The following is a 23,366-nucleotide window of genomic DNA, read 5'->3' as shown; positions in this document are numbered from 1 at the left end:
AAATGGCTTTTTCTCTATGATTACAGTGGCTTTGTTTGGCTTTAATTTTAATATTTTGTGTATTTTCTGATGTTTTAAGTTGTTTATAATATGCTTATTTTATTTATTGTTTGTTTGGTGTCCTTGAGTTCTTAGAAAGGCACCTTGTATAAATAAAATGTAATAATAAAAATAATACATTTTATTTATATAGTGCCTTTCCCATGCTCAAGGCACTTCACAGAGTTTAAGAAAGAATGGCAGGGTATACAGTATATAGCATTGTACTTAAACCAGATAAATAAATAAAGAAGAGTAAGATACTTGTAGTAAATTCAGAGAGAAGCTTAACAGACAACATAATTGATGGTCTGCACACACACACAGGTTACATGAGCATCTTGACAGAGAGGTAAACTGAGAGAATGGTAATAAAGTCAAGTAGAGCTAAAATTCTTTCTGAACAGATGAGTTTTGAGTTGTTTTTTAAAAAAATTCATGGAGTCAGCTGACCTGATTAATTTCGGTAGGTCATTCCAGAGTCTGGGTGCTATACAGCTGAAGGCCCTGCTGTCACCCATGGAGTGTAGATTAGTGTGGGGCACAACAAGATTGCCAGAATCAGAGGATCTTAGTGGGCCGGCAGGCACATAGTGATGGAGAAGGTCACTGATGTAGTTTGGCGTGAGGTTATTTAAGGCTTTGTAGGTTATCAGTAGGATTTTATATTCGATTCTGTAAGACACAGGGAGCCAGTGAAGACGGAGCAGGATGGGTATGATGTGCTCGCTGCTGCTGGTTCGAGTAAGGACTCTTGCAGTTGAGTTTTGAATAACCTGGAGCTGTAATAGAAGATTAGAAGGGGCACCTGCCAACAGCGAGTTACAATAATCTATGCGGGATGTGATAAAAGAATGGACAAGTTTCTCAGCATTAGAAAAGGAGAGGAAGGAGCGAACACGGGATATGTTACGGAGGTGAAAGTAAGAAAGTTTCTTAATGTGATTTATGTGGGTGGAATAAGAAAGGGAGGAATCAAAAATGACACCGAGATTCTTTGCAGTAGAGGCAGGTCTGATGAGATCACCGCCAAGATGGACTGTGAAGGAGCTCATTTTATTAAGGTGCACTTTAGTCCCAATTTGCAGGATTTCAGTTTTGTTGCAGTTTAGTTTTAAAGAGTTCTGCTCCATCCAGGTATTAACTTCACTGAGGCAGGTTGTGAGCTGAGAAAGCTCTGATGAAGCTCTGATGAAGTTCCATTTCCACATTGAAGTAGAGTTGAGTATCATCTGCATAAAAATGATAACCCAGTCCATAGCTACGAATAATATGGCCAAGGGGAAGCATATAAATACAGAAGAGAAGAGGGCCGAGGACAGAGCCCTGAGGAGCTCCTTGTGTGACTGGTGCTGAGCTGGATCTGCTGTTGCCAAGACTAACAAACTCTTGTCTATCAGTCAGATAGGACTTGAACCACTGGAGGGCAGTGCCAGAGATACCCAGCATATTCTCCATTCTGGACAGTAGAATGTCATGTCTGACCTGAGTGTCAAATGCTGCACTGACAGCTAACAGAATTAATATGCTGGTTTGTCCAGAGTCTGCTGCCATAAGCAAATCATTGGTTATCATTGGTTTAGACACATCTCGAACCTGCCCTTCTTAAGTAAAATTCTAGAGAAGGCAGTCATTTTGCAATTAAATGACCACCTCAATAAACCTGCTATTCTTGATAAATTTCAGTCAGGCTTCAGAACAAATCACAGCACAGAAACGGCACTTGTTAAAGTAGTTAATGACTTGCGGGTAAATGCAGACAGAGGCCATTTATCTGTTCTCATCCTCTAAGATCTGAGTGCTGCATTTGACACCATTGATCACAATATTCTTAGAAATCGCCTTAGTCAATGGGTGGGCCTCTCTGGCAGTGTCTTAAAATGGTTTGAATCCTACCTGACAAGGAGAAAATTCTTTGTTAGTTGTGGTAATCACATCTCAAAGACAAATGATATCTGATATGGTGTTCCACAAAGCTCTATCCTGGGTCTGCTGCTCTTTTCGATCTACATGCTTCTGTTAGGTCAGATTATCTCAGGGCACAATGTGAGCTACCACAGCTATGCTGATGACACACAGCTGTACTTATCAATAGCACCTGATAACTCCGACTCTTTTGATACACTAACAAAATGTCTCACTGGTATTTCAGAATGGATGAATAGTAATTTTCTCAAACTAAATAAAGAGAAAACTGAAATTTTAGTAATTGGCAATAATGGATTCAATGAGGTTATCAGAAATAAACTTGATGCATTAGGATTAAAACTTAAGATGGAAGTAAAAAACTTTAGGGTAACTGTTGACTGTAATCTGAATTTTAAATCGCATATTCATCAGACCACTAGGACAGCATTTTTTCACTTAAGAAACATAGCTAAAGTTAGACCTCTTATATCATTGAAAGATGCGGAGAAATTAATTCACGCTTTTGTTTTCAGTCGTCTAGATTACTTTAACGCACTCCTCTCAGGACTACCCAAAAAAGACATAAATCACTTGCAACGAGTGCAGAATGCAGCTGCTAGAATCCTAACTAGGAAAAGAAAATCCGAACACATTTCTCCAGTTTTGATGTCACTACACTGGTTGCCTGTGTCATTCAGGATTGACTTTAAAATACTGCTTATGGTTTATAAAGCCTTAAATAATCTCGCTCCATCTTATATATCAGAATGCCTGACACGTTATATTCCAAATCATAACCTCGGATCTTCAAATGAGTGTCTCCTTAGAATTCCAAAAGCTAAACTTAAAAGAAGTGGTGAGGCGGGCGGCCTTCTGCTGTTATGCACCTAAAATCTGGAATAGCCTGCCAATAGGAATTCGCCAGGCTGATACAGTAGAGCACTTTAAAACACTGCTGAAAACACATTACTTTAACATGGCCTTTTTATAACTTCACTTTAACTTAATACTGATACTCTGTATATTCAATTCATCACAATAACTATTCATAGTGGCTCTAAAATCCGTACTGACCCCAACTCTGTCTTCTGTTTCTTTTTCCGGTTTCTTTGTGGTGGCGGCCTGCGCCACCACCACCTACTCAAAGCATCAGGATGCACCAACATTATTGGACTGAAAGCCAGAAGTCTACGTGACCATCATCATCAGGTCCTTCCATGAAAACCCTAAATACAAAGAGGACTGTTTGACTTATGTTAGGTAGATTGTCCAGAGGGGACTGGGCGGTCTCGTGGTCTGGAACCCCTATAGAATCTTTTTTTTTTTTTGGTTTTTCTGTCCACCCTGGCCATCAGACCTTACTTATTCTATGTTGATTAATGTTGACTTATGTTTATTTTTTATTGTGTCTTCTATTTTTCTGTTCATTTTGTAAAGCACTTTGAGCTACATTTTTTTGTATGAATATGTGCTATATAAATAAATGTTGATTGATTGATTGATTGATTACCCGTAGCAGAGCAGTTTCACAGCTGAAACCAGACTAAAAGGGCTCCGTCAAATTAGTTAAGTAATTGGTGAGTTGGAAAGCTACAACACACTCAAGAACTTTTGACAGAAAAGTTGTTAAGATTGTCAGCATCAAGACCAGACTTTTTTAACATTGGGGTTACAGAAGCGATTTTAAAAGTGAGTGGTACAAAGCCAGTGTCAAGGGATGAGTTTATTATTGTTCTAACAGTCGGGATTATGGCATGAAAGCAGGATTTAAGTAGTGTGCTGGGGATGGGGTCCAGTACACAAGTAATTGGCCTCATTTTAAAAAGTAGATGTGACTGGTGAGAACTTAGAGAAGGAGCTGGATGGAGTGGGAAAACAGGGAGAGATATAAACAGATGATGTATTTATGTTAGTTGAATTATTTAGATCTTTAATTTTGTTACAGAAAAAGTGGAGGAATTCCTCACAGACTTCAGTAGCAGAGGTAATTGGGCCAGATGCGGGTTCAAGTAGTTTATTACCTACAGAAAACAAAACCCTTGGGTTATTGTGGCCACTTTGTATTATTTTGCCGTAATGGGTGTTCTTGGCAGCAGTTAGTGCTTCTCTGTAAGCTCTTTGATGGTCAGAGAAGCCTGGATGTGCACGGTGAGGCCAGACTTTATTGTTATTAAATATGAAAACTTCCAAGGGGGTGAATGCTTTTTATAGACACTATATTGTGATTTAAACATTTTCTTCTTGAGATCAGAAGTTGGGCACCTGTTCCTACCAGAGGGTTCCTGTCAGTTTCACTATTGCCAAGTGCCACATTCAGCTCCTTTCACCATTAGCAGTTATTTTTATGTGTGAATATTTTAGTCCACCACCCTAGTTTGAATTAACTAGTACAGTAAATAGATGGAATGATGGATTGTTTTGTCAGAATCTCATTTCATTTCATTACAGTGCAGTAGGTGTCTGGGTTTGAGAAACATGAATTCACATGTCTTTGTTTCTCCTGATATGCTGACGTCTCTCTGCCTGACTTCTCTTCACAGCTGACCGATCAGCACCTCCAGCTCACCCTGCTCCTCCTCTCACTTTGTGCTGATGTCTCAATCACTACAGCTACACCGAAAAGCCACAGGATCGTAAAAAATGTAGACATTATCTGTAGTTTGACATTTACTCGGAACAAAACTGTTGTAAGGGACCACGTCTCCTGACACATTTCTGCTCCAGGCGATGTTCGTATCTTAGCTGGACTATTCCATCACTAGTGAAGGACTCCTGGCTTATTGTGTTTGACTGTTTCATCTTATCCAGTCAGCCATCTATCACAGTCTGGTGCAACTCCCCTCCTGAACTCCTTCCTCTGGTTATCAGTTGCAGCTCATGTGATTTAAAGCCCTAGGGCTGAATTGAGCCACTTTGCACTCCGATCACTTCATGTTCTATTTATCCTGCAGTTTTATCATTTTAACTTGCAGCAAAATGTGACTGATCATGTCTCAGGTGGCACTTGCATAGTTGCTCTGGTATTTGGATTTATACATTGTGAGATATGCCCGGACACCATAAGACTGAGGCCACATCTTTATCAAAAAGCACATGTTTATTCACAACAAAACACAGTCCCGCACAGCACACCGTGCTCCCAGAACCAATTACCCTTAATACGGGCCTCTCTGTCTCACTGTCTGTGGGCCATCTTTCCTCTCTCCACAGAAGCTTCATCCTGCTCCCACTCCCGACTCTCACTCCGTGATTGTAGGGACGCGGCCCCTTTTATTTCCACGCAGATGTGCTCCAGGTGCCTGATGACGTCCTTCTGGCAGCACTTCCTGGTGTGGCAGAAGTGCTCCTCTTGCACCCGGAAGCACTCCGGGCGTCCCTGGAAGGATCTTCCTCCATCTTCCCGGGTGTGGCGGAAGTGAATGTTTCCTGGGCTCTCTGAGGCTCAGGGCACCCCCTTGTGGTGGCCATGGGCCCCAATGGGCTTGAGCTTCCTTGTTCCTCTCCCGTAGTCCCCTCAAGATCCAGGGAGGTTGCCCCCACATGGCCTGGGGGACGTATAAGCTACCTCCCGGTCCTTCCAGGCGTCCCGGTTGGGTCTGTCTCCTGTGACAACATCTATGATTAGTAAGTTGCTTTGGAAAAAAAATAAATGCTTATTAAATCACAAAAAATGCAACATAATTTGACTTGAACCTACCAATATACATACAGTATCTATGAATGGACTTATATATGATAGAGTTTAAATGATTGGTATATCCTTCAACCAGTAAGATACTAGTTCTCCATAAGTGATTGATTAACAAATTATACTGATTTATTCATTAAGTAATTATTTCAAATATCTCCTTCAGATATTTGACAGTAGACCATCAGTTGATTACTAGATAGAGTGATGAGTAAAATCTTTTCATTCTGTGAGACATGCAGCTTCTAATTTGATTGTTTGACCGCATTAGTTTCAGGGACAGCATGGCAGTACAGAGGTCAGCATCATCAGTGTGCAGTTTGCAGACTCTTTCTGTGGCTGCCTGCATTTCCTCTGCGTACTTTTACATGCCAAGCTGAATAGTGACTCCATGTTGAACTCTGCCGGTAAAGTAAGAGAGAGAAGCTGTGAAGGAACTGAGTGCCCTGAGGAAATGCAGGAAATAAAATTACCCGTCTGCTGTGTTCTGAAGAGGTGCCTGGACGAAGGGGTCATTCACATATGTGCATGCCAAAGCATGTGAGTCTGAACCCTTAGAAATAAGAGTTACTTATTGTTTGGGGGATGTACCGTCATCAGCGTGGTGATATGTGCTCCTTTAGGTGGGATGGGTGAGACGGCTGTAGAGAGTGGCTCGATGAATCTGGCAGGCACGTAAATAAAATAGCGCTGCAGTCATCTATTGAGGTAGTCATTCAGTCTTGTCCTGGTGTCTGCTCGTGTTAACATCCTTCTGATTTACATGAAATAGAGAAGGTGGTGCAGTGAATGCAGTGAGAAGGTTCTGAATTAATCCTTGTAGAGAAAGTTGTGAAATGAATGGAGAAGTGACCTCCAAGGAACTCCGAGTGGAGCTGAGGGGTGAATTGTGAGAACCTTTGATGAACTTTAGTTAAGTTAATCTATTACTCTTCTATGTAAGAAGACCTTAAGACACACTTCTTTGAGTCTTTATGACACTTAAGCATCAGTAAAGTGTTTATTTATCTCTGCAATGTGATCTACTAACAAAACTTCACTTCGGAGTGGTCTGGGGTGGCTTAACTGAGACATATTTCTCTTGATATTAGTCAGTCAGTCATTGTCAAACCCGCTTAGTCCTGAACAGGGCTGCAGGAGCCTATCCCAGAGCACAAGGCAGGAACAAACCCTGGATCGGGCATCATTCCATCATGAAGCAAACACACACACACATCCCAACCACACAGGGGCCATCTTAGGATTACCAATTCAACTAACCTGCATGTAGGAGGAAACTGAAGCACCTGTAGGAAATCCATTCAGATGCAGGAAGAACATGCAAACTCCACACCAGGAGGATCCAGGATGCTTACCCTGGTCTCCTTAGTGAGAGACAGAAGTGCTACCATTGGACCAACGTGTCACCCCTCCTGATATCACATATTTCGTATAAGACCCATGAATCCTTCATATTAACTAGTAATTTGACCATCATATCAATATGCCACACTACACAAAGATGAATAACCGGCCTACTGACTACTTGTAAGTGTTATGAAGAACAGATGAAGCCTTACATAAGAGTATGCAGTTCCTTAAACTTAAGTGTTCCTGGACCTTCTGATTAACTCTGACATAGAAGGGTGTGTTGAGTCAGGAGTAGAGACCTTTGAGAAACTTTGTATAGTGGAGGTAGTTTCCATATTTGAGCGGTGAGCTGTGAGATGAATTGGTGGATTATTTTTAGTTTCTCTTAGAAAGGCATTCAGACAGAAAGTGTGAAAGGTATCTGACAGATTTCTTTTTTTTTTTAATGATTTTGAAGTGTCTACCTTTGCTTTGTCTGTGATTCTCTCTACCATCCCGGTTCAGTTTGGTTCATGAATTAAAAGATGCCCAAAAGTCAACCATGCTGAGATCCTCACAGCATCACAGAGTGGTCTTTTAGCAGTGATATCTGGGTGGCCCCGCCTCTTGGGGTTTTACCCTTAAAACACAAAGAACACAAGAGGACACCACACAATATATAGAAAATAGATAATAAAGAAATAGAGCAATGTTAATTAAAAAATAGACAGCACAGTGGTGATGTGGATAGTAAGTAAGGATACCTGAGTTCACTTCCCGGGTCTTACCTGCGTCGAGTTTACATGTTCTCCCCGTGTCTGCGTGGGTTTCCTCCGGGTGCTCCGCGGTGTCCTTCCACAGTCCAAAGACATGCAGGTTAGGTGCATTGGCGATCCTAAATTGTCCCTAGTGTGTGCTTTGGTTTGTGGGTGTTCTGCGGTGGGCTGGCACCCTGCCCGGGATTTGTTCCTGCCTTGCACCCTGTGTTGGCTTGGATTGGTTCCGGCAGATCCCCGTTACCCTTTGTTAAGATATAGCAGACTGGAAAATGACTGACTGACTGACTAATTAAAAAAATATATAATTACAACACACTTGTGAAAAATAGTTGCTTAAAATAAACAAATGAAGCAAAAATGGGAGGATAAACCTAAACCAGGGAATACACCCAGGCTGGAAAATGAAAGGAGCAGTGGTGCCTTCTCTGGAGTTGGCTAACCCGTTGTGTTAACAGGTTTCTGGGACAGACTCTTACTACTGTTAATATAGAATTGGACAGTAAGTTTACTGAACCCCAGTATTTATTTTTTAGTTTTTGGTTTTTAAAGGGTATCATTTTATAATTTTAGTCATTGATTGTCAGTTGTTGGTGTTCTTTTTATATCCAGATTAAAGAAAATTTTAAGATCCATATTAGTTATTTTTAAATATTTTAATTTTGACTAATAGGGGGGATTATTTTTTTAATTATATAATAATATATATTTAATAATTATTGGATATATTTTTAATTTATATTTCAGGATATTTTTTTGAACTGAAAGATAGATTTTTAATATTATTGTTGCACAATTAGTAGGATGGGTGGGACTTGTAAAATAAAAAATTGTATAATTGGAGTATGTGTACCCATGCGCTTTTGATATGGCCTTTGGGCTGATTTCCCCTACCCTCACCCTGACCTGGATAAGCAGGTTAGAAAATGCTGGTGGATGGACTCTTAATTAAACCGAATATAGCGAAAGATAACTTCTCAGTTTAATTGAAATATTTACTTTTGGTATCTAGACAGTGATTGACTGAATGACTGAATAAAATCTCTCCTGCCAATTAAACACTGGTGATTTTTTTGTGTAAAATATCATCCATCCATTATCCAACCCGCTATATCCTAACTACAGGGTCACGGGGGTCTGCTGGAGCCAATCCCAGCCAACACAGGGCGCAAGGCAGGAAACAAACCCCGGGCAGGGTGCCAGCGCACCGCAGGGCACACACACACACACACAATCCAAACACACACTAGGGACAATTTAGAATCGCCAATCCACCTAACCTGCATGTCTTATGACTGTGGGAGGAAACCAACGCAGACACGGGGAAATAAAATATCATCTATTTATTAAATTTTAGTTCACAGATTGATTAAATGTTTGAAATCTCCCCAGCTCAGCAAACATTACTTTCCCTATTGATTGAACTCTTGGCTATTTAAGCCTTAACCCCCATACCACACCCACACACACACTAACACACACAAACGCACAAACACACTCTTCACCTAAGAGCCTGCATACATCAGTCAGAGATCTTTGGTGTCCTGACTAAATTGAGGGTCTCTACACCCCATGATGGACCCCACCCTGAAGTGGCCTCTCTCTCTGCTCACTCCTCCTCTCTCACTCCCAGTCTCTGCGTCTCCTTCACTCTCCCACCCCCATCTCTCTCTCTCCCTCTGTGTCTTTGCAGGAAGTGGCCGAGGTTTTTGCGCTTGGCTCTTCTGACGAATGGCAGGCTAAGTGACTCCAGATGAAGGGAGGGCCAAAAGACAAACAGCACAGTGAGTTCTTTATACACACCCGCCACCCCTCCTCTGCTCTACACGATGGACTCTCAAAGTAGTCTTTCAGAGGGGCTGGGGAAATTAAAAATCAACAAAACAAGCAAGTGAAATGTAAAAGGCCAGCACAGGTCTTTCTACGGCTCCACCAAGCGCCTTCATGCACACCCTTGGACCAGATGGGTAATGTATAGAGGGGATGCAGCAGGAACGAAATGAAATTCCCTAGAGACGTCATGTCTCCAACTTGATGTTTCTCTTCAAATAAACTTCCAGACAGCCAGCAAATGAGCTCCCTTTCTAGCACAAAGACCTGGCTGCCACTTGTTAATTGAAAAGACAAGCACATGTCAGTCTTTGAATAAAACATCACGTCTCTGTGTGTTTTGTGTGTTTACATTTGAAAGATTTCAGTGGGTGTCTCAGACCATCACTGACTTGCTGAAAGATGTTGTGATGTCTGCAGAACAAATTCTTCCTTTGAAGAGATTAATCAAACTGGCAATTCACAACATCTTCTGAACAGTCAGTTTCAGAAATCGCCAACTGATCTGGAAGGTAGATGGCTTCCACGAGGTGGCAAATGGCTTCTGTTACAAATGGACTTTAAAATGAAACAAACACAATGACTTAGAGCGAGGCACAATAATTACTGCTGCTGTCTTTTATATCTAGAATTTTCAGTTTGAATGCAGAGTGAATATCTTTGTAAATTTCACATGGTCTCCCCATGAATACTCAATTTTTTTCGCAGTACAGCCTAACAAAGTCTTTAGGTTGATTTGTGAGTACAATTTGGCCCTATATTCATGATTGTGTGTACATTCTTAAAAATCATGGTTCTTTAATGGCAATCTGCTGGTTTGTGTGGTTTCTCGTAGAACCATCGTCTGACAAATTACCATTTACGTAATTCTGGGTGGATTGTTTTGCATAGTAAATTGGATGTTTGGGCTTTGGAGAGGTTCCTAATATGTGAACAAAAGGGAAATCTTTAATGTATAGTAGGCTACCTAGCAGGATACAAACAGATCCAAACAATCTGAACTTAGTCTGCAATAAGAGTCCTTCTAAAAATGTGAACCCATTGGTATTTCAAAAAATCTGCTATCGTCATGGTTATTTATGGCTGTGTTTCTCATACTGGGTCATGGGCTGCCACTGGTGGTTCATGAGTTGCTATTGTTAATAATGGAAGTGGGCAGGTTGCCAATCCAACGATACTACTCAGTCTCCCCCTAACTGATGATCACTCAATAAGGAACAACGTGATGTCTCAGTTCACCAAGGGTTATCCCCCACCAGTCTGGCGATAGTGCTCGAATCACCAAGGGGGACTCGGGGAACCTCGGTGGGTCATAAAGACACCTTCATGTAATGAAGTGAATCACATGAAATGTTAAGAAACTATTCTTAAGAGACTATTCTCAATCTAAATAAAAGGTTCTTCCTAGATCTTTCATGTCGATGGTCCTTTTGTGGATCACACATATGTGCCCTGTGCCATCATTCTGAAGAACTGCTGTGGAATCTTTTTTAAGAGTGTATGTGCATCAGCATGCCCTTTGGTAAACTGATGTCCTATCTAGGAATGCTTCCTGCTACAGAACCAATACTGTTGGATAAGGTTGTGATCCCCATGTGTAAGGAACACACAGATAAAGTTGTATTTTTGTTATGTTTTTTTACCTTTATAACAATGACAGTACATTTTGTTTCTTAGTTTTTCATGGCGGTTACTTATTTTGTATGTATGGTTTTTATGGACACCGCCATGTTGCGTGTCTGGTTGCTATGGTACTGCATTGTTGATTGCCATGTGATTCACATACCAAATGACTTGCTACATGATGGCTGCTTGTTTAACACTTGAATTCCTGAAGCCTACGAAAAAAGTCATAATCCCGGGCCACCTTAAATTCCTTCACACCTCTCCATCAGCGTCTTTGTTTTGCAAATGTGTTACTAAGCACAAGCATCAAAACACCAACGCAGCTGACGTTCCCCCAGTTCAATTCTGCTTATCTATGATGGTGTGATGGGCCTTGAATTGTATAGGGTAAATATTATCTCATTATTTGGAATACATACATTTCATGTGCAGTCCATGTCTACAATGATATGGGTATGTATGAACACATACATAAAACAGATTTTTTTTCCATGTTATATTTACACACATTTACAAAATTAAGACGCTAATGAATTTCCCCTTGGGATTAATAAAGTATCTATCTATCTATCTATCTATCTATCTATCTATCTATCTATCTATCTATCTATCTATCTATCTATCTATCTATCTATCTATCTATCTATCTATCTATCTATCTATCTATCTAATGGAGAGGTGTAAAGGAATTTAAGGTGGCCCCGGGTTTACAACTTTTTTCATAGGCTTCAGGGATTCTAGTGTTAAAATAGTGTCCAAGGTTTCTTGGAAAATAACTGAAAGTACTTGTAAGAAATCATATGTTTTGAGTAGTCTCCTAGTTTACAGTATTCTAATACTGTAGATTATAGATTTATAGGGTCATTATTGTCACATGCACGGAGTACAGTGATTTTTTATACTGTCCTAATCAACATGCAACATGTCACTACTTTCCACCACCATGATTAGAGAATAGAGCAACATTATCTTGAAACTTCTGTTATCATTACCTGAAAAATCTCAAAACATATCTGTCATAATAGATAGATTGTGTAGTGGCTGGTTGGCTGCTGAGGTTGTTAGGCGCTTCCAGGGACATGACTGAGAATGGTGAGATGTGCAAGAAAAGGTAGAGCTCGTTGGAGAGCCATTGGCAATACAAAGGGAAGCAGGCAGAGTTGGAGTTCAGCGGGAGTAAAGTGGGAGCCGGTGTGTGGAAGAATATTCTTCTTCTGTGTGTGTGAAGGAGGGCAAGACTAATCAGTTAAGACGGTTCTCACAGTGAAAAGGAGTTTAGCAGGCATTTCCTGTGGTCTCTGTGAGAAATGGGTAACAAGCCTCCCAGTGCTGTGGATATGGTGGTAATAGAAGCCAGTGTATGCTTTGGGGATTTACCAGTTTCACTAGGAGAGGGTTATAAGCAAAGGAGAATGAATAGTTTTATTAAACGTACCGTCACGGAGGGCTTTGTGCACATTGTGCTCGTTCTAATTTTTTTTTTTCCGTTGTAATCGCTGGGATTTTCTCTGCACGGGCGGAGGTTAGTGGGGGGACAGACACGCACAGAGCAATCATCAGATTTAAATGTGGCACACTGTCCATTATGTAGCTGTGTCGGAAGGTAGAAGATCAAGTATTAGGGGGATTCCGTGAGTGTCAGGTTTGTTTTGATGGGAAAGTTTGGGTTTATTGTTGATGTCTTGTGATTTGAGGGTGGTTAATATAATAAAAGTATCTGTTAAGGGTGCCAACGTCAGTTTTGATTTCGTTTTTGTCACTGTTGGGATTTGGTTAAAGCAGGAGTGGGCAATGTCGGTCCTGGAGAGCCGCAGTGGCCACAGGTTTTCATTCCAACCCAACTGCTTAATTGCCAGTCTCGCATCTTATTTAATTTTATGGCTTGTTAGTCTGCAATGTAAGGTTCTTATATCGTAGATTCTTTCCTCTCCAAGAATATCATGCAAATGATTTGAAGCCTAAAACAGATACTTTTCAGGCTGTCACATTTTCTGTTACATGTTTTATTAAATCAAACAGTGCATGATGAACACACAGAGATGTAAATGAAAACAAACTGGATGGAGAACTGCTGGCTGCTTTGTCATTTACATTTTATTGCTAATAAGGAGCCATTTAAACAATGAATGCAGCTGTTTAAGATTGAAATAATCAATCGAGGGTGGGGAACCTTAACAAGCAAGACCACTAAAATGAAGCATAAAAATGTCACTTAAGCTATAAGTGTTTCATCGGCAATAATTGTTTTCTCGTTAAGAAACAGGGTTGAAACAAAAGCCTGCAGCCACTGCAGCTCTCCAGGACCGACATTGCCCACCCCTGGTTTAAAGTGATTGTAGCCCCCCCAAGGATAAGAATGGAGATGCCTTGGTGAAGCATATCATTAGATGGGCTGGTTTTAGGTTATTTCAGGCTGAAAAGACAGGAGGAGGGGTGGAAACTGGACTGCAGAGGACTGTGCAGTGTTGTAAAACTGAGAGATCAGTAGAGCGAGATTGTGTGGCTCAGTGGCTGGCGGGTTCTGGGTATACGTCAAAATATGACAACCCCAGTAAGCCAGTGTTGACCCCTGATTTGTTTTTTTTTGAGGGAGTCTTATTGGTTTTGTTTAAAAGTTGGGCTGCAACAGAGCCTGTATATACTTTTTTTTTGGCCTTTATATATATTGTGGCGGGCGCCCCTTCTACACATGTTCTGGGGGAGCAATCATGGGCATTTCAGTACCTCCCCCGAGACGCTTGGTGGCAGTCCTCCCTGGCTGACGATGGTGCCTCAGTTTCCCACAGGGCTACACGAGAGATGGAGTTCTCCACAGCCCTGTTGGGATCTGGGGTGGCTGCCAGGGGGTGCTGCAGGGGTACCTGAGCCAGCCTGGACAACTCTACAGTCCCGCACTTCTAGGTGGGTTATCAAAAGGGCCAGCAACCACCACTCAGGAACCAGATTTGGGAGGAAGAGGATGAGGTTGCCAGGGAGGAGTGGTGGTTCGAGAAGGGACTGTTTGTGATTTATTTGAAGTACTTCTGGGACTGCGTTGTGGCTGGGGGGTTCATGGGGAAGACATCCCTCCAGCTGAAGAAAAATAAAGTCTTTGTCTGGGTCGGGCGCTATACAGTATCCTAATTCACTATATATATATATATATATATATATATTTTTTCCTCTTCTTTTTTTCACTGTATATATGATTGCACTCTAAGAGCAATTGAAAAGGATTGTATGTAATAAACTTCAACTTCTTTAGTATTAACATCTTGGCATCTTTGTATGGTTTATTTTTTTCTTTTTCAACTATGGTCCCGGTTGGTCCTGACTACAAGCAGCATACCTGCAGTTGCTGGTGTGTTGTGACAGTCTAAACAACAGGAAGGTTTAGCCCATATCTGGTGTTTTCGTTTTGTTGGAATTTGACTTTCCTTAATTTGGTGTGTGTGTGTGTGTGTGTTGTTACTACCGTCCCATTGGTCATTACATTAAGTCTGAAGGGGTACTAAATAACAGACTTTAACATGCTTTTACAAGAATATGTTTAAAAAAGTACAGACTGAGGGTGGTCTCACTTGGGGATCTGTGTGGAGCTTTAGCAAAGGGTTCATCACTCTGTGTGCATCTCGGCTAGACTGCCTTCACAGTTCCTCACTTGGCAGGTATCATTCACCACAACATTATTTCTTAATCACTTAGGCCTAGATAAATGAAAAGTTTTTAACCAAAAGAGGGTTTTTTTTCTGTACACTGCACACTAGTCTGTTAAGGTGAATCATAGAAGAAGCTGGGGAGTGGCAGAAATAGCAATTCAAGAAGAAATTCCAGCTGCTTTCAAATTTTATTATTTACCACACATGTATCAAATCCCTTTAAACATGACTATTCATAGGGAGGATTTCTTGTTTTGGCTGAAGTAACATTTAACTTGCCTTCTACAATGTCCCAAAAACCTGCACCAATAAATAAAAGTAGGCCATGAGAACCTAATACAAGAATCCTGACAGTCTTAACACTGTGACCCTGAATCAGATTAAGCTGCTTCAAGAATGAATAGATGAAAAACTAAACAGGTATTATGGACAGCAGTCAAATAACCACAAGGGGTCAAAGATGAGGATGTGTACATTATGGAAATGACACACGTCAGGGTCTGTGTTTCTGTCAGTGCAGAGCTCCACGCAACAGAAAATAATAAAAAACATAAAAAGTGATAAAGTAGAGCAAACAAAATAGAATCAACACACCAAGTGGAACAAGAGAGATTTTTCTCAAACCATCTGGCTTGGTTTAAATGACACATAACATATGGACACAGGTGAAGACACACCATTTTTGCTGCTTGCTAAAGGTGTCTACTTCCACTCAGATCAATAATACTGGCTAAATGAAGGATTTAGCAACAATTTATCTGGCTAAATCCTAAAATAATTTTCTCTTATATAATGATATGGACTGAAACTGATATTGTGATGGTTTTGACCCAAAATGTAATATTCAATACATTTGCATATTTTCTCAAAAAACCATAAAGATATGCATATACATGTTTTCTATACAGCATCTAAAATCTAGTATACTTTGTCACAATCATAATATAAAATATTAATGAAGGAAAGTTTTTTCCTTCAAAGAATTTGATAAATAGCTGCACCTCAAGGAAAATGCTCAAATTCCAAACATTTCTGTTTAATGTCTCCTCTACTTATTTTTAATTTTCCATTGCATGTATCACGCTCAACACCTTTGTCTGCCTTGCTGGCTTCTGTATCTTCAAGTCACTAAACATGGTGCTCGCTGTATAAGGAAAGACAAAGCTCCTGATTCATTACCGTGCTAAACACATGTTCACAATAGATATAAAGATATGCAAATATATATATTTACATATATTTATAATATATTTATATATATTTATAAGATTACATCTTGCCTGAAGAAGGGGCCTGAGTTGCCTCAAAAGCTTGCATATTGTAATCTTTTTAGTTAGCCAATAAAAGGGGTCATTTTGCTTGGCTTTTCTCTCTCTCTCTCTCTCTTTATATATATATATATATATATATATATATATATATATATATATATATATATATATATATATATATAACTGCTCCAAAAATTAAAGGAACACTTTGAAAACACATCAGATCTCAATGGAAAAAGAAATCCTCCTGGATATCTATACTGATATAGACTGGGTAATGTGTTAGGAACGAAAGGATGCCACATCGTTTGATGGAAATGAAAATGATCAACCTACAGAGCCCTGAATTCAAAGACGCCCCAAAAATCAGAGTGAAAAAATTATGTGGCAGGCTAGTCCATTTTGCCAAAATTTAATTGCAGCAACTCAAAATTGTATGCAGCACTTTGTATGGCCCCTGTGTTTATGTATACATGCCTGACAACATCGGTGCATGCTTCTAATGAGATGACAGATGGTGTTGTGGGGATCTCCTCCCAGATCTGGACCAGGGCATCACTGAGCTCCTGGACAGTCTGAGGTGCAACCTGGTGGCATTGGATGGACCAAAACATAATGTCCCAGAGGTGTTCTATTGGATTTAGGTCAGGAAAGTGTGGTGGCCAGTCAATGGTATCAATTCCTTCATCCTCCAGGAACTGCCTGCATACTCTCACCACATGAGGCCAGGAATTGTCGTGCATCAGGAGCCACTGTACCAGCATAGGGTCTGACAATGGGTCCAAGGATTTCATCCTGATACCTAATGGCAGCCAAGGTGCCTTTGTCAAGCCTGTAGCGGTCTGTGTGACCCTCCATGGATATGCCTCCCCAGACAATCATTAACCCACCACCAAACTGCTCATGCTGAATGATGTTACAGGCAGCATAATGTTCTCCATGGCTTCTCCAGACCCTTTCACTTCTGTCACGTGCTCAGGGTGAACCTGCTCTCATCTGTAAAAAGCACAGGGCACCAGTGGTGCATCTGCCAATTCTGGTATTCTATGGTGAATGCCAATCAAGCTGCATGCTGCTGGGCAGTGAGCTCAGGGCCCATTAGAGGACATGGGGCCCTTGGGTCACCCTCATGAAGTCTTTCTGGTTGTTTGGTCAGAGACATTCACACCAGTGGCCTGCTGGAGGTCATTTTGTAGGGCTCTGGCAGTGCTCATCCTGTTCCTCCTTGCCCAAAGGAGCAGATACTGGTCCTGCTGATGGGTTATGGACCTTCTATGGCCCTCGCCAGCTCTCCTAGAGTAACTGCTTTTCTCCTAGAATCTCCTCCATGCCCTTGAGACTGTGCAGGGAGACACAGCAAACCTTCTGGCAATGACACGTATTGATGTGCCATCCTGGAGAAGTTGGACTACCTGTGCAACCTCTGTAGGGTCCAGGTATCGCCTCATGCTACCAGTAGTGACACTGACTGTAGCCAAATGCAAAACTAGTGAAGAAACAGTCAGAAAAGATGAGGAGGGAAAAATGTCAGTGGCCTCCACCTGTTAAACCATTCCTGTTTTGGGGGTCATCTCATTGTTGCCCCTCTAGTGCATCTGTTGTTAATTTCATTAACACCACAGCAGCTGAAACTGATTAACAACCCCCTCTGCTACTTAACTGACCAGATTAATATCCCATAAGTTTCACTGACTTTATGCTATACTCTGATTAAAAGTGTTCCTTTAATTCTTTTGAGCAGTATATATATATATATATATATATATATATATATATATATATATAGTTGTATGATTTACATCATTTGTAATGTTTCCTAATTAGATAGATAGATAGATAGATAGATAGATAGATAGATAGATAGATAGATAGATAGATAGATAGATAGATAGATAGATAGATAGATAGATACTTTAGTAATGCCAAGGAGAAATTCACATACTCCAGCAGCATACTGATAAAAAAACAAAAATCAAAACAGTATTAAATTAAAGAGTGATAAAAATGCAGCTAAAACAGACAATAACTTTGTATAATGTTAAAGCTTACCAAAGGGTGGAACTGAAGAGTCGCATAGTGTGGGGCAGGAACAATCTCCTCAGTCTGTCAGTGGAGCAGGACGGTGTCAGCAGTCTGTCGCTGAAGCTGCTCCTCTGTCTGGAGATGATCCTGTTCAGTGGATTCAGTGGATTCTCCATGATTGACAGGAGCCTGCTCAGCACCCATCGCTCAATTATGTATTTGCATATACATTCTTTTCTTTATCTCCACATTCATTCTTGTTATTTCTTCTCACAGCGTATTTAACCATCTCTATGCAGATGGCACACAGATCTTCCTCACATTCCCATCTTACAACCCACAGGTTCTGCCTCTCTGCCATCTCATCCTAGATAAACAATCATCACCTTAAACCTAACTTTTCAATGTCAGATATCTTGTTCTCATGCCCCCTGATTCTTCTTCCTTAAATATGTCTCTAGGTATTGCCCTTGAAGAGGCCACCATTTCACCATCAGTAATGGTGAAAGAATCTAGATGTGCATCTTGTGGGAGAAGGACGGGCATCCTGCACAGAAGAGGGAATGGTTTACTACATGGATGGAAAGCCAGGATGCAATAAATGTTAAGTTGGCCAGCTGGATGGAAAGGAACCTTCATGACCAGCTGGTATAAAATAAGAGAAGGACCAGCAGAAACTGGAAATGGTTTGGGGTCCATACCCATAATGAGGAAGAACAGGGGAGATCAATGATTCCTTTCTATTGTCTCTTTCCATGTACTAGATGAAAGCATCCCTGGATTTCGATACCCATCCAGACACCTACTGGGAATGCAGGTAAATGTAGCTGGTAGTGCTACTGTGCTGGGTTCTGGAGGTGCTGCCAATGGAGGCTGCAGGGATTTACACTCCCTACTATTTGGGACGTTTATATGACCTGGAAATACTTCCAATGGGCAAAGCCCTGGTACTGGAAGTTGTCCCGGGTCCTCAATGAAAGGAACTGCACTACCTTGTCCAGGCGAGTCAGAGCTGGGAGGAAGAAGGCAACACTGGAGGAGAGCAATGTGATGGTGAGAAAGACAGAGAGAACAAGATGTGCTTGTTATTTTTATGCTTCATTTACCAGGTATTTCTATAATAATTTCAGAGTCATGATGGGAAAGATCTCAGTCATGTGGTGTATTCTTGTAACGAGAGACGCCTCCTTCTAGGAACTGTGGGATATGTAGCATGGGGAACAAAAGGGACAGAGTCAGTCGCCCTCACTGGGCATCTTCTCAGTACTGTGGAGGGAAAAACAGAGGACAAGGTTAGTGTCAGCACCCTCTGTTGACCAGGAGTGGAAGTACGTACCTCAGAAGAGCCTGGAGGATGATCAACTGACATGCTTGTATGATATGACGTATGAATTCCAACATAGAAAAAATAAGACTGTGCCTGTAACTCTTTTTATTTAACAAATGAACAAAATTAATTACAATCACCTTCAAAATAGTTCCCTTCTGAGTTGACACTCAGCTACATATGATTGTGCCAATGTTTAAAACAATTCGACAGATCATCTTCTGAAAGACCTCCGTCTTTTTTGCTTTCAAATCTTCGAATGACAAAAAATAGGTTCCTTTGAGCACTGACTTGTGCCATTCAAAGACACATGAATGAGACATGCAGTCTTCACTGTAAGCCTCAGTCAATAATTGAAAGGTTTCCATCATGGATTTCTTCAGTTTTATGAGAAACTTGATGTTAACTCACTGTTCACTCTTGCACTCACAAACGAGGGTAAGAAGACATCTATATTCAAATGCGCGTTCACTTGTACTGAGTGAAGTGATCGAGTTGAGCCTTTGCTCGCTGTCACAAGTTTGAACATCTTCTAGAACCACCTTGTTGTTTCTCCCCTCCCACTCTTGGTTTCAGAGCCATAGTGTTAGTCTTGTTTTTTTGTGTAGTTTACTAACCTCTGTGTTACAGGCAGTAATTCTAGGATAGCTGGACAGGGCCCCTCTTAGAAGGTCCTCAACTCATCAGCAGTATCTGCTCCTTTGGGCAAGGAGGAACAGGATGAACACAGGAACACAAAATGACCTCCAGCAGGCCCCCTGTGTGAATGTCTCTGATCAAACAATCAGAAACAGACTTCATGAGGATGACCTGAGTGCCCAACGTCCTCTAAGTGGGCCCTGTGCTCACTGCCTGGCACCGTGGAGCTTGATTGGCATTTGCCATAGAATACCATAATTGTGCTTTTCACAGATGAGAGCAGGATCACCCTGAGCACATGTGACAGACGTGAAAGTGTCTGGAGAAGCCGTGGAGAACGTTATGATGCCTGTAACATCGTTCAGTATGACTGGTTTGGTGGTGGTTCAGTGATTGTCTGGGGAGGCATATCCATGGAGGGACGCACAGACCTCTACAGGCCTGACAATGGCACCTTGACTGCCATTAGGTATTGGGATGAAATCCTTGGACCCATAGTCAGACCCTATGCTAGTGGGTTCTTCCTGGTGCACGACAATGCCCGGCCTCATGTGGCGAGAGTAGGCAGGCAGTTCCTGGAGGATGAAGGAATTGATACCATTGACTGGCCCCCATGCTCACTCGCCTGACCTCAATCCAATAGAACACCTCTGGGACATTATATTTCGGTTCATCCGTCGCCACCAGGTTGCACCTCAGGCTATCGCGGAGCACAGTGATGCCCTGATCCAGATCTGGGAGGAGATCCCCCAGGACACCATCCATCGTCTCATCAGGAGAATGACCCAGAAGCACATACAAGCACATACAAGCACATGGGGGGCATACAAACTATTGAGTACAATTTTGAGTTGGTGCAATGAAATTTCGGCAAAATGGACGAGCCTATTTGCCGCATTATTTGTTCATTTTGATTTTCGAGGAGTCTTTGAATTCAGCCCTCTGTAGGTTGATAATTTTCATTTCCATCAAACGATGTGGCATCCTGTCATTCCTAACATATTACAAGTCCATATCAGTAGAGATATCCAGCAGGATTTTTTCCCATGGAGATCTGATGTGTTTTCAAAGTGTCCCTTTAATTTTTTGAGCAGTTTATAAATGTTAATACAAAATATCCATTATTGCATTTAAGAAGCTCAATTCACCTGCAAAACAAAATACAAATCCAAAATGAATATAAAATGGCCAATATTGCAATTTATCACAAAACTAATACATGAACGATGAATAAATTACGCAGAAGTAAACTACAAAGACTCCTGTTATTTTCCCACTTCTAGCATTTCAATACAGAATGGAGAGATGAACGGCTAAAGGCTTATGCTGCATGGATGTGTCGCTTTTTGTGTGAATTACTGGTCAGTGTAGCCATCTGACCACTGGCAAACTACAAGTGGCACAGGTTAAATACACAAGAGTATTTTACAGTAAGGTAAGCCATGGCAGCTATTATCTCCTTCTATCTGCTGCTTATCTGCACAGCAAACATATTATTTAACTTTGCTCAAAAGAGACGTGTTTCACTGGGGAGGCAGGAGGGCACACCGCAGGGTGCTCTTCATATGCAGAAATCTATTTTATCTTTAGATGTTGCTCTGGTTGTTCTGTCATCCCAGGTTAAACCAAACAATTTGTAAAGAGCAGAGCAAACCCCACTCTACCAGTTCTAAACTCTTCCTCTGCTGATCCTCACTCATTTTTGTTTTATTTTCTCACACTTGTTACCACCAGACAATATAGGTGGAGTTGACGCAGTCACGCTTAGAAGACATGCTGGAGACTTTGTGGGCTTTATTTAATATTGAGAATACCTTATGGAGATTCAAATTAAAGTGTTGAACATCACAGTACTGGCTTTTGCATACTGATTTTTCTTAAATTTCAAATCAAATAGAAAACTGAATATATCACCCAGGCCTACATTCTTAAGAATAAAGATACCAAAGTGGTTCTTCATAGTGAGACCCACCTTTGGTGTCCAGAAGAACCATCCACAAGAACCTTTATTTATTTAGCTCCATAACATGTACAGTAATATAATTAGGGGAAGGTAAAAGATTTGTGAAATATCAATGGGCTCCTGGTTTTAAAAGGACTTTTTCAGCCAGGCTATGTTCAGATTTTCTTGATCTGTTAGGATCCAACTAGGTAGCCCACTACACACAACACATTTCTGTTTTGTTCACATATAAGGAACCTTTTCAAAGCCCCCAAAAAACATTAATTCATATTTATATAAGAACTCTACTCAGATTTAAAGGGTTCTTTGTCAAGTAGCAGAGAACCATACAATTCAGAAAATGCTATTAAGGGACCAGTATAGTTAAGAGTGTAGAATAACCAATGAAAAGTTAAAAAAAGGAAAAAGGAGGAAAAGAATTTCCAGATTTAAAAGCAATTTTCAGGTTTCAAATTACAGTGTTCATATATTAAGATAATTTAAGAAAGATGAGGGAAAACCGTGGATATACTGTAGTGAGCTAGGTGTTGGAAGGACAGTTAAGGATGTTATAACCACAAGTGGGCACCACTGAGCCACAACCCACAGACACAGTAATACCCAACACAATTCTAGGTTCAAATAAGGGATTTTTATTTGACAAAACACCTTCTTCATCAGAACACCAGCAAAAATACACCACTCACAATCCTTTCCTTCATCCTCAAAGGTTGCTCGCTTCCTCCTGAATCTGACTCATCTAAGCGAGATAGGTTTTCTTTTAAATTAGACCCAGGAACTGCTTCCAGTCTGCCCAAGTCCAGCAGTCCTCCCCTGGCAGTGCCCCCTGGCATTCCCTAAAGACCTCAACATTAGAACAATCTGGATGAGAACAGGCCATTCAGCCCAACAAAGCTCGCCAGTCCTATCCACTTGTTTCCTCCAAGAAAACATCAAGTCGAGTTTTGAAAGTCCCTAACGTCTTACTGTCTACCACACTACTTGGTAGCTTATTCCAAGTGTCTATCGTTCTTTGTGTAAAGAAAAACTTCCTAATGTTTGTGCGAAATTTACCCTTAACAAGTTTCCAACTGTGTCCCCGTGTTCTTGATGAGCTCATTTTAAAATACAAGTCTCGATCCACTGTACTAATTCCCTTCATAATTTTAAACACTTCAATCATGTCACCTCTTAATCTTCTTTTGCTTAAACTGTAAAGGCTCAGCTCTTTTAATCTTTCCTCATAATTCAACCCCTGTAGACCTGGAATCAGCCTAGTCGCTCTTCTCTGGACCTTTTCTAGTGCTGCTATGTCCTTTTGTAGCCTGGAG

This window comes from Polypterus senegalus, chromosome 11 (assembly GCF_016835505.1).
Source record: "Polypterus senegalus isolate Bchr_013 chromosome 11, ASM1683550v1, whole genome shotgun sequence".
Taxonomy (NCBI): Eukaryota; Metazoa; Chordata; class Cladistia; order Polypteriformes; family Polypteridae; genus Polypterus; species Polypterus senegalus.
Note: the sequence above shows the minus strand (reverse complement) of the source record.